A 10,841-nucleotide genomic window follows, 5' to 3' on the forward strand; every position below is an offset into this window, starting at 1 on the left:
AGAGAGACAGAGGAGAGAACTAAAGACAAGTACACTGGAAGGTTCTCACTAGGGGATCGAGTGATGATCAATATGCAAACCATAAAGATATTCCCACAGTTGTCTGATCATTATGTTGTGACTAAGATCCTTTCACAAGAATCTGTAGAGGTCATCAAAGAGGAAACCGGAAGGAAGTTCACAGTGAAGACAGACAAGCTAAGGCATTGTGATTTTCGACCCCCATGATAGGCAACAATGAAGATGTCAAGCTAATGACAATAAAAGAGCGCTTGTTGGGAGGCAACCCAACCTGAGGTAGTTTCTTTTTCATAGCTTTTCAATAAAGATGTTGAATAATTGGTATGCATTGCAAGGAGCTAAGTTTGGTGTTGCGCACCAAAACAATTTGAGGGAGAATGAAAATTTCTAAGTTTGGTGTTCCACCAAAAATATCATTTAAAAACACATTCTCATCTCTTGCATGATTCTAGCTCCAAGCAAGCAAACATATTATTCAACTGTTAAATTGTTTTCTAGCTTTTGTTTCATTTAACCTATAGCAAAGATACATGGTTTCACTTATGGTTAATTTGGTACATCTGAGACAGTGGCAAAACAATTAAGTTTGGTGTTCATACACCAAAATCAATTCAAGAGCCACACTCAGTATTATGCTTACTAACCATGTAATTAAGGGCTTGAGAATCAAGCAACTTTGAGAACTATGCAGGATATAAGCCAATATTTGAAGACATTATGCATTGTAACTCAAAGAGGACATAGCAGAAAGAAAACTCAAAGGGCTGCAACTTCAAAGGTTGTATCTGAACTTAATCCTTGCTGCTGTGTGATGTTTCAATTCTGGAAGCCATTGTATTTCTTGCTAAAGTGTTCATTTAGCTACAAGTGAAATTGTTTGTGAAAAATGATGAGTCTGCATAATGCTTGTATCCATCACTTAGCTTTAAATATTGTCTTGTTTCCCATATGCTTGAATAAAAGAGTTTGGTTTGAATTGAAAAGAGAAAAATCCAATGTTGCATGAGTATGAATGGAAGTTGGTGGTGGCACATGTGTTTGATTAAATGCATAACTCATGAAATAAGTGTTGCATAATATCATTCTCATTCAATTGTGAGTTAGCTTGCTGTTACAAAGACTTCTATCTATAATGAAACAACCCTTGGTAACAAAAACAGAAAAGAAAGGGAAAGGAAAAGCCAAAATGGCAAGAAAAACAAAGAATAAAGGTTGGACACCAATGGCTTGAACCTTAGGACAAATGTCTGTGGTGTTCTTGTACTGAGATCTGCTTGGATGAGTAAATTCTAAGGGGTATTTTGAAACCCGGTCACTTAGATCAACTGATTTGGGATGGCCAATTGAAAATCCACAATAAAGAGCAACTTAGATACAAAGCACTTAGTGATCCAAAGAGATGCTGGGCATCAATGATCCTAGGAAGAATTAGTGAGCTAAGTGTCTGTGGTGGAAAGATGTTGAGCAAAATAAAAGAAAATGAAGCCAAAGGCTAAGCTGCAACATTTAACACCCAACCTCTAAAAGAATAAAAAGCTTGTTAAAGCATTGTAAGCCAAAAAAGTTACCAAGGGAGTAATCAAAAGGTGAGTCTTATGACAGCAAGTTTAGCAAACCTTTGATGCAAAATGTGTATTATGCAGCAGCAACAATAAGTGAGTATCATTGTCTGCATAAATGCCCCATAAATTGAAGTTCTGCTATCTGCATAATAATGATTTATGTTCTTTTCTTATTCATATCATTTACTCTTAGTTTTGATGCTTGCTTGGGGACAAGCAAGGTTTAAGTTTGGTGTTGTGATGACAAGTCATCATATACCCATTTTTCAAGCTAATTTCACTTGTTTTGTTAGCATTTATGCACTTTCTTGCATCCTAAGTTAGTGATTTGGAGTAAAAATGCATAACTTCTCTAAATCAAGCAACCACTATGAAATTAATGATAAATCATGAGGTTTAAGCTAATTTTAATTGCATTTTAATTGATTTATAAGCCTCTTGAATTTAGTGATACTTTGAGTGGTGTTTGGTTTATTTTAGGTGAAGAAAAGAAAAGAAAATGAAAAGCGTGGCCTAAGAAGCGTGACAAAGAAAAGGGAAGCGTGGCCAAAGAAGGGAGAAGCGTGCCTCAACTAATGGGGGAAGCAACCTTGCCCTCCACAAGGGCAGAATGCCCTCTAGGAGGGCAGCATTAAGTGACCGAACCAAGAAAGGCAACTCTGCCCTGCCCACTCCAAAGGGCAGAGCACAAAATAATGCCTTGGAACCAAGAGAAGCAATTTCTGCCCTGCCCTTGTGGGAGCAGGATCGGGCTCCATGAGGAAAGAAATTCAAGGGAAAATGACACCCATGCATGCTACAAGGTTCGAACCAAGAACCATGAGGAAGCCAAGCCTTGAGACCAACTAGCGTGCCAAGAAATCAAAAGAAAAAGTGGCGTATTTGCAAGCTCCCAGGATCGAACCCGAGGCGTGAAGGAAGGACCCTGCCCTGCCCTTGGCACGGGCAGGGCGGCAATTGAACTTGGCGCATCAACAAGCACCAACGCGCACCAATTCCTTCCTTGGCACGATCCTGGCGCGCGCGTCCCATTCCTTGGCGCACCAACCCGTTTCTGCCCTGCCCTTGGCACGGGCAGGGCAGCCTCCCACGCACCAGCGCATCCTGGCGCGCCAAATTCCTTCCTGGCGCATCAACTTTTCTTCTTGGCAGCACCATCCGCGCGCAACGCTCATCCTGGCGCATCAACCTTGCCCGCCCTGCCCTTGGCGCGGGCAGGGCAGCCTCTGGCGCACCAAATTTCCTCCTCATGCGCACCAACTCGCACCAACAAGCAACATGGCCGCACCAACTTCTTGTGCCTAGCATCAATTTTCTGCCCTGCCCTTCACAAGGGCAGGGCAGCCTCCTGGGAGTGGTTTTTGGGCCAAAATTCAAATTAAAAATAAATTTGAATTCATTTCTTCACCAATCCAAAAGCCCATCCAAATCCCATTATCCAAGAATAGAAAGTGTATAAATAGGACTTAGTTTGATGTAATTAGGACTTTTAGGCTCACTTTTGAATTTTTACTTTTACCTTGGCTTTTGAATTTTCACATTCCTTTGGAGCTTTGACTCTCTTGGAATTGTTCTGGAGAGAATTGACCGAGACTTCAGAGGATCAAGGGAGAGTTGATTGATCTCCTTCCTCAATTCCCTTGGGCAATTCTACTCTTCTGTTCTCTGAGTTGTGGATGTGTGAAATTGGGGAAATTCTGTCCCAATTCCCATTCTAGCTCTGTTTAAATTTGCTTTCTGCATAATTCACTTTAAATTCTGTTCTTCTATTGCTTCTTCTTTGATTTTCTGTCAATTGCTCAGTTCATTCAGATCTGGGAAGGAAATTGGGTTTTAGGCTCTGCTACCTAAGCCCTTGGGATCCTGAGATCACTTTTGGTTCCTTTATGAACCTTACTGCACTTTAATTTCCTTGCTGTTTAAATTTCTGCTTGCATCCAATTCAATTTCTGCTACCTTCTTACTGCAATTTACTTCTTCTTGTTTAGATCCTGCAATCCCATTCCTCAATTCCCCTTTACATTCAGCAATTTATCTTTCTTACCATTTAAGTTACTGCAATTTAAGTTTCTTGCACTTTAATTTTCAGTCATTTACTTTCTTGCTCTTTAAGTTTCTGCACTTTTACTCTTCTGTTCTTTATTTTACTGCATTTCTCCCTTCCCCCTTTACATTTACTGTCATTTAATTTCTGTTAAATACAAATCACTCAACCAAAACTTGATTCGCTTGACTAAACCACCCACTAAACTAAAATTGCTCAATCCTTCAATCCCTGTGGGATCGACCTCACTCATGTGAGTTATTATTACTTGATGCGACCCGGTACACTTGCCGGTGAGTTTTGTGTTGGATCGTTTTCCACACATCATGATGCTCTTTTCGATTTGCTGCCGTCCTTGAGTCTTTTCCTTTGAGCTATGTGGCTGGTTCTCCTGTTCTTTGAGTTTCTCAGTGCTTTTGGTTGGCACCACAACTTGCTCCTTAGCTTGATCTGCTTTTGTTTGCTCCTCATCCTCTGTTGGTTCTTTGATGCTCTCTTTTTGTTTCTTTGTAGTGTCATTGTTGCTCATCAATATTCTCCCACTTCTCAATTGGATTGCCTTGCATTCCTCCTTGGGATTTGGGATTGTGTCACTAGGCAGTGAGCTTGAAGGTCTCTCAACAGACATTTGCTTAGAGATTTGCCCGATCTGCCTTTCTAGGTTCTTTATGGAGGCCTCATGGTTTTTGTTGGTCATTTCTTGGAGTTTCATCATTTTTTCTATCATGGTTTCCAAGTTGGTGATTCTTTGGGGTTCAAGTGGTGCTTGTGGTGGGTTATGAGCTGTGGTTGGTGGATGATAGGAATTTTGGTTGGTGGATTGGTATTGGTTGTGAGTGGGGTGATTGTTTTGAGGTTTTCTATAGGTATTTTGGTTGGTTTGCTGCTGGTTGAAATTTTGATTGTGTCTTGGGTTGTTTTGGTTTGTGTTTCTCTGCCATGGTTGTTGGTTTTGGTTGTGAGTATCTCCCCATCTGAGGTTGGGGTGATTCTTCCATGAGGGGTTGTATGTATCACCATAGACTTCATTTGGATTAGAGTGCATGTACTGAACTTGTTCTTGCTGTTGCTCTTCTTGAACTTCTTCATTTTGTCCCCATGTGCCTGATGGTTGGCTAGTGTTGACTGCTGCAACTTGAAGGTTGTCAATCCTCTTGGTCATTTACTCAAATTGTTGTTGAATTTGCTGCTGCATTAATTTGTTTTGAGCCAGGATTGAATATACTCCTTCTAGCTCCATTACTCCTCTTCTCTGTGATGGTTGGCGACTTCTTTGATGAGCAAAGAAGTATTGGTTGTTGGCCACCATATCAATAAGTTCTTGAGCCTCCTCTGCAGTTTTCATGAGTTGCAAGGAACCTCCAGCTGAGTGATCCAAGGATTCCTGAGACTTCAGTGTTAAACCTTCATAGAAGTTTTGCAGCTTCTCCCATTCATTGAACATGTTGGAAGGGCATTTTCTGACTAGAGCCTTGTACCTCTCCCATGCCTCATAGATGGGTTCATTCTCCATTTGTGTGAATGTTTGTACCTCGGCCTTCAACCTTATGACTCTCTGTGGTGGATAAAACTTGGCAAGGAACTTGGTTACCAAGTCATCCCAATTGTTGATGCTGTCTCTTGGAAATGATTCCAACCATTGAGTAGCCTTATCCCTGAGAGAGAATGGGAATAGCATCAATTTGTAGCTGTCAGGAGGTACTCCATTGGTTTTGACAGTGTTGCATATCCTCAGGAAGGTGGATAAGTGTTGATGTGGGTCTTCAAGTGATGCTCCACCAAAAGAGCAATTATTCTGAACCAAAGTGATGAGTTGTGGCTTAAGTTCAAAATTGTTTGCATTGACATTTGGAGCCAAGATGCTGCTTCCACAATGTCTAGGATTGGCAAAGGTATAGGAAGCCAAAACTCTCCTCTGAGGTGGATTGCCATTGTTGTTCTCTGCTCCTCCTGGTGGATTAGTTGAATGTTCCTCCATCTCATGAAATTCTTCTTCTGATTCCTCTTCTCCAACAATATTTTTCCCTCTTTCAGCTCTCCTTAACCTCCTGAGGGTCCTCTCATCTTGTTCATGAAGGTTTAGTGTGGTTCTTCGTGTACCTGACATACAAGCATATCATAAGAAATGTACACACCAATGATACTTCAATCTACTGCTAAATTGAAGGTTTAGTTAGTTTAAGCAAAAAGTCAAACAGTTAGTGGGTTAATCAAAAATTAAGAAAAAGTGCTTGATCTAAATAACCACCTCACTTAATCATTGTCAATCTAATCAATCCCCGGCAACGGCGCCAAAAACTTGATGGGATTATTTTGGTGAAGACAAGAATCTCTCCCAAAACAACACCAATCTAACCGGCAAGTGCACCGGGTCGCATCAAGTAATAAAAACTCACGGGAGTGAGGTCGATCCCACAGGGATTGAAGGATTGAGCAATTTTAGTTTAGTGGTTGAATTAGTCAAGCGAATCAAGATTTGGTTGATTGAGTTGCAGAAGTTAAGTTTGCATTAAAAGTAAAGAGAACAATAATTAAAGTGCCGAATCTTAAAGAACAAGAAATTAAATGGCAGAAACTTAGATTGCAAGAAATGTAAATTGCAAGAATCTTAAATGACAAGAAATTGTAAATGGCTTGAAATGTAAAGGGGATTGGGACTTGGATTTGCAGGAATTGAACAAAGAAAAAGTAAATTGCATCAAACAGAAGAGTAAATGGGAATTGGAATTGAATTAAATTCAAACGGACAAGTAAATGAACAATTAAAGTAAGAAACAGAAAATTAAAATGGTAAATTTAGATCTCAGGTCCCAGAGACTAGAAAACTGAGTCTAGATCTCAATGCCTTCCTAGATCCAACAAGAACAATCGAAAAGGAATTGTAAATTGCAGGGAATTAAATGAGAAAGCAAGTAGCAGAAATGGAAATTCAATTTGCAGTGAAAGTAAACAAGATCCAAGGTGAGATTGAAACAGAATTCCTTCAATTCTCCTACCCAAGATCCAAGACAAGTGTAATTCAAATTGAAAGCAATTAAAACTAAGAGGAAGAGAATGGAATTCCCCTTCCCCAAACTAAGAAACTAAAGATCACTCTCTGTAAATGAAAAATAAAAGGAAAGCTCTATGAAAAATTCTAAAAAGGGAACTCCCTGAATAAATTGAATCTAAGCCTATTTATACACTTTCTTCAATTGATCTTCAAGCCTTGAGTTGGGCCTTTGCTCTTGATGGAATTGGGTTGAAAGAGGCCTTGGTTGATTGCTCTTGAAGCTTGGAGAGAAACCCAAGTGAACCAATTGAACCGGATGTGAGTTTTGCAAAGTTGGGTTTAAAGTTAGCCTCAAAGTTAGGGGGCTAACTTTGAGGCCAACTTTTTCTAGCAGCAAACCCAATCTGCTACACTTCACGTTGGTGCCAACGTTAGGGGGCTAACTTTGACCCTAACGTTGGCCTTGCTTTATGTTGGAGTGGCGCCAACGTTAGCCTCCAAGTTAGGGGGCTAACGTTGGCGCAAACGTTGCACACCCTGGAGAACAATTCAAATGCCAACGTTAGCCTCCAAGTTAGGGGGCTAACGTTGGCGCAAACGTTGGCACACCCTGGGGAGAATTTCTCATGCCAACGTTAGCCTCCAAGTTAGGGGGCTAACGTTGGCGCTAACTTGGTGCACCCTGGGAGGAATTTTTAGCTTCCAACGTTAGCCTCCAAGTTAGGGGGCTAACGTTGAGGCTAACTTCAAGTCCAAAAGTTTGTGCCAACGTTTGAGGGCTAACTTCAACTCCAACTTCATTTATTCCTGGTTCAATTTCACTTGATTCATTGTCTTCTCTTAGCTTCTAGCCATTCCTTCTCACTTCAATCCTTTTCCAAGCTTTCTTCACCTATCATAAATCAACCAAACAAATCAAAGCTATGCTTGAAATCATGAGATGATCATTCTATCCTAATATGCACCAATTATGGCATCAAACCTCATGAAATTGCATTAATTTATCTATGGTTGATTCAATCAAAGGAAGCATGAAAATCTACCTAAATTGGCTTGCTTAAGCCTCAAGAAAGTGCATAATTCAAGTGAAAACAAAAGAAAAAGACTAGTGAAACTAGGCTAAGATGACTTGTCATCATCTGCTGGAGGATCTCTTCATCTGAAGAAGACGCCTACAGAGGCTCAAGAGCTCATTGAAATGGTTGCAAATAACCAATTCATGTACACTTTTGAAAGGAATCCTGTGAACAATGGGACTAATCAGAAGAAAGGAGTTCTTGAGATTGATGCTCTGAATGCCATACTGGCTCAGAACAAGATATTGACTCAACAAGTCAATTTGATTTCTCAAAGTCTGTCTGGAATGCAAAATGCACCAAGCAGTACTAAGGATGCTTCATCTAAAGAAGAAGCTTATGATCCTGAGAACCCTTCAATGGAAGAGGTGAATTACCTAGGAGAACCCTATGGAAACACCTATAATTCTTCATGGAGAAATCACCCAAATTTCTCATGGAAGAATCAAGAAAGACCTCAACAAGGTTTCAATAACAATAATGGTGGAAGAAACAGGTTTAGCAATGGCAAGCCTTTTCCATCATCTTCTCAGCAACAGACAGAGAATTCTAAGCAGAACCCCTCTGACTTAGCAACCATGGTCTCTGATCTAATCAAAACCACTCATAGTTTCATGACTGAAACAAGGTCTTCCATTAGGAATTTGGAAGCACAAGTGGGACAGCTGAGCAAGAAAGTTACTGAACTCCCTCCTAGTACTCTCCCAAGTAATACAGAAGAAAATCCAAAAGGAGAGTGCAAAGCCATAACCATGGCCGAATCTGGAGAGGAAAGAGAGGAAGAGGACGCCACTGAGGAAGGCCTCAATGGGCGTGCACCAACCTCCTCTGAGTTCCCCAATGAGGAACCATGGGAATCTGAGGCTCAAAATGAGACCATAGAGATTCCATTGGACTTACTTCTGCCTTTCATGAGCTCTGATGAGTATTCTTCCTCTGAAGAGGATGAGTATGTCACTGAAGAGTAAGTTGCTAAATACCTTGGAGCAATCATGAAGCTAAATGACAAGTTATTTGGAAATGAGACTTGGGAGGATGAACCCCCTTTGCTCACCAAAGAACTGGATGACTTGTCTAGGCAGAAATTACCTCAAAAGAAACAAGATCCTGGGAAGTTCTCAATACCTTGTACCATAGGCACCATAACCTTCAAGAAGGCTCTGTGTGACTTAGGGTCAAGTGTAAACCTCATGCCTCTCTCTGTAATGGAGAAGCTAGGGATCTTTGAGGTACAAGCTGCAAGAATCTCACTAGAGATGGCAGACAACTCAAGAAAACAAGCTCATGGACTTGTAGAGAATGTTTTGGTAAAAGTTGAAGACCATTACATCCCTACTGATTTCATAGTCCTAGAGACTGGGAAGTGCATGGATGAATCCATCATCCTTGGCAGACCCTTCCTAGCCACAGCAAAGGCTGTGATTGATGTTGATGGAGGTGAACTGATCATTCAAGTGAATGAAAAATCCTATGTGTTTAAGGCTCAAGGATATCCCTCTATCACCATGGAGAGGAAGCATGAAGAGCTTCTCTCAATTCAGAGTCAAACAGAGCCCCCACAGTCAAACTCTAAGTTTGGTGTTGGGAGGCCACAACCAAACTCTAAGTTTGGTGTTGAACCCCCACATTCAAACTCTAAGTTTGGTGTTGGGAGGTCCCAACATTGCTCTGAGTATCTGTGAGGCTCCATGAGAGCCCTCTGTCAAGCTACTGACATTAAAGAAGCGCTTGTTGGGAGGCAACCCAATGTTATATTTTATCTATTTTCTTTTGTTATTTTATGTTTTTTTTGTAGGTTGATGATCATGAGAAGTCACAAAATCAATTGAAAAAGCAAAAACAAAATGAAAAACAGGAAGAAAAACAGCACACCCTGGAGGAAGAATTCACTGGCGTTTAAACGCCAGTGAGACTAGCAGTTGGGCGTTTAACGCCCAGTCTGGCACCATTCTGGGCGTTTAACGCCAGAAAGGGGCACCAGACTGGCGTTAAACGCCAGAAAAGGGCAAGAACCTGGCGTTAAACGCCAGGAATGGGCACCAGCCCGGCGTTTAACGCCAGAAATGGCTCAAAACGTGATTTTTGATGCCATTTGGTGCAGGGATGACTTTTCCTTGACACCACAGGATCTGTGGACCCCACAGGATCCCCACCAACCTCACCACTCATCTCCATCCTTCATAAAACCCCACCAACCTCACCCTTCAAATTCAAACCACTTTTCCTCCCAAACCCACCCATAATGGCCGAACCCCATCTCCCCTCTCTCCTATAAATACCCTTCTTCAACCCTTCATTTTCACACAACCTAAACACCACTTCTCACCCTCCTTGGCCGAATACATAAAGCCATCTCCTTCTTCCTCAATTCTTCTTCTTCTACTCTCTTCTTTCTTCTTTTGCTCGAGGACGAGCAAACCTTTTAAGTTTGGTGTGGTAAAAGCGTTGCTTTTTCGTTTTCCATAACCATTTATGGCATCCAAGGCCGGAGAAACCTCTAGAAAGAGGAAAGGGAAGGCAAAAGCTTCCACTTCCGAGTCATGGGAGATGGATAGATTCATCTCAAGGGTGCATCAAGACCACTTCTATGAAGTTGTGGCCATGAAGAAGGGTCAACTTTGATCAAAGGTTGGACCAAGTCCTCACAGTCATATGTGAAGAGGGCGCACAATGGAAGAGAGATTCAAGAGGCAAGCCGGTTCAACTGAGAAAGCATGACCTCAAGCCCATCACTAAGAAAAGGATGGAACAAACAAGAGACCCCTCTCATCATGAGATCCCTGAGATACCTCAAGGGATGCACTTTCCTCCACAAGACTATTGGGAGCAAGTAAATACCTCCCTAGGAGAATTGAGTTCCAACATGGGACAACTAAGGGTGGAGCACCAAGAACATTCCATCCTCCTCCATGAAATTAGAGAAGATCAAAGAATCATGAGAGAGGAGCAACAAAGACAAGGAAGAGACATTGAGGAGCTCAAGCACTCCATAAGACCTTCAAGAGGAAGAACAAGCCGCCATCACTAAGGTGGACCCGTTCTTTAATCTCCTTGTTCTTTATTTTCTTGTTTTTCGAAATTTTCATGCTTATGTTATCCATGTTTGTGTCTTATGATCATTAGTGTCTTAGTGTCTATGCCTTAAA

This window comes from Arachis stenosperma, chromosome 4 (genome assembly GCF_014773155.1).
Source record: "Arachis stenosperma cultivar V10309 chromosome 4, arast.V10309.gnm1.PFL2, whole genome shotgun sequence".
Lineage (NCBI taxonomy): Eukaryota > Viridiplantae > Streptophyta > Magnoliopsida > Fabales > Fabaceae > Arachis > Arachis stenosperma.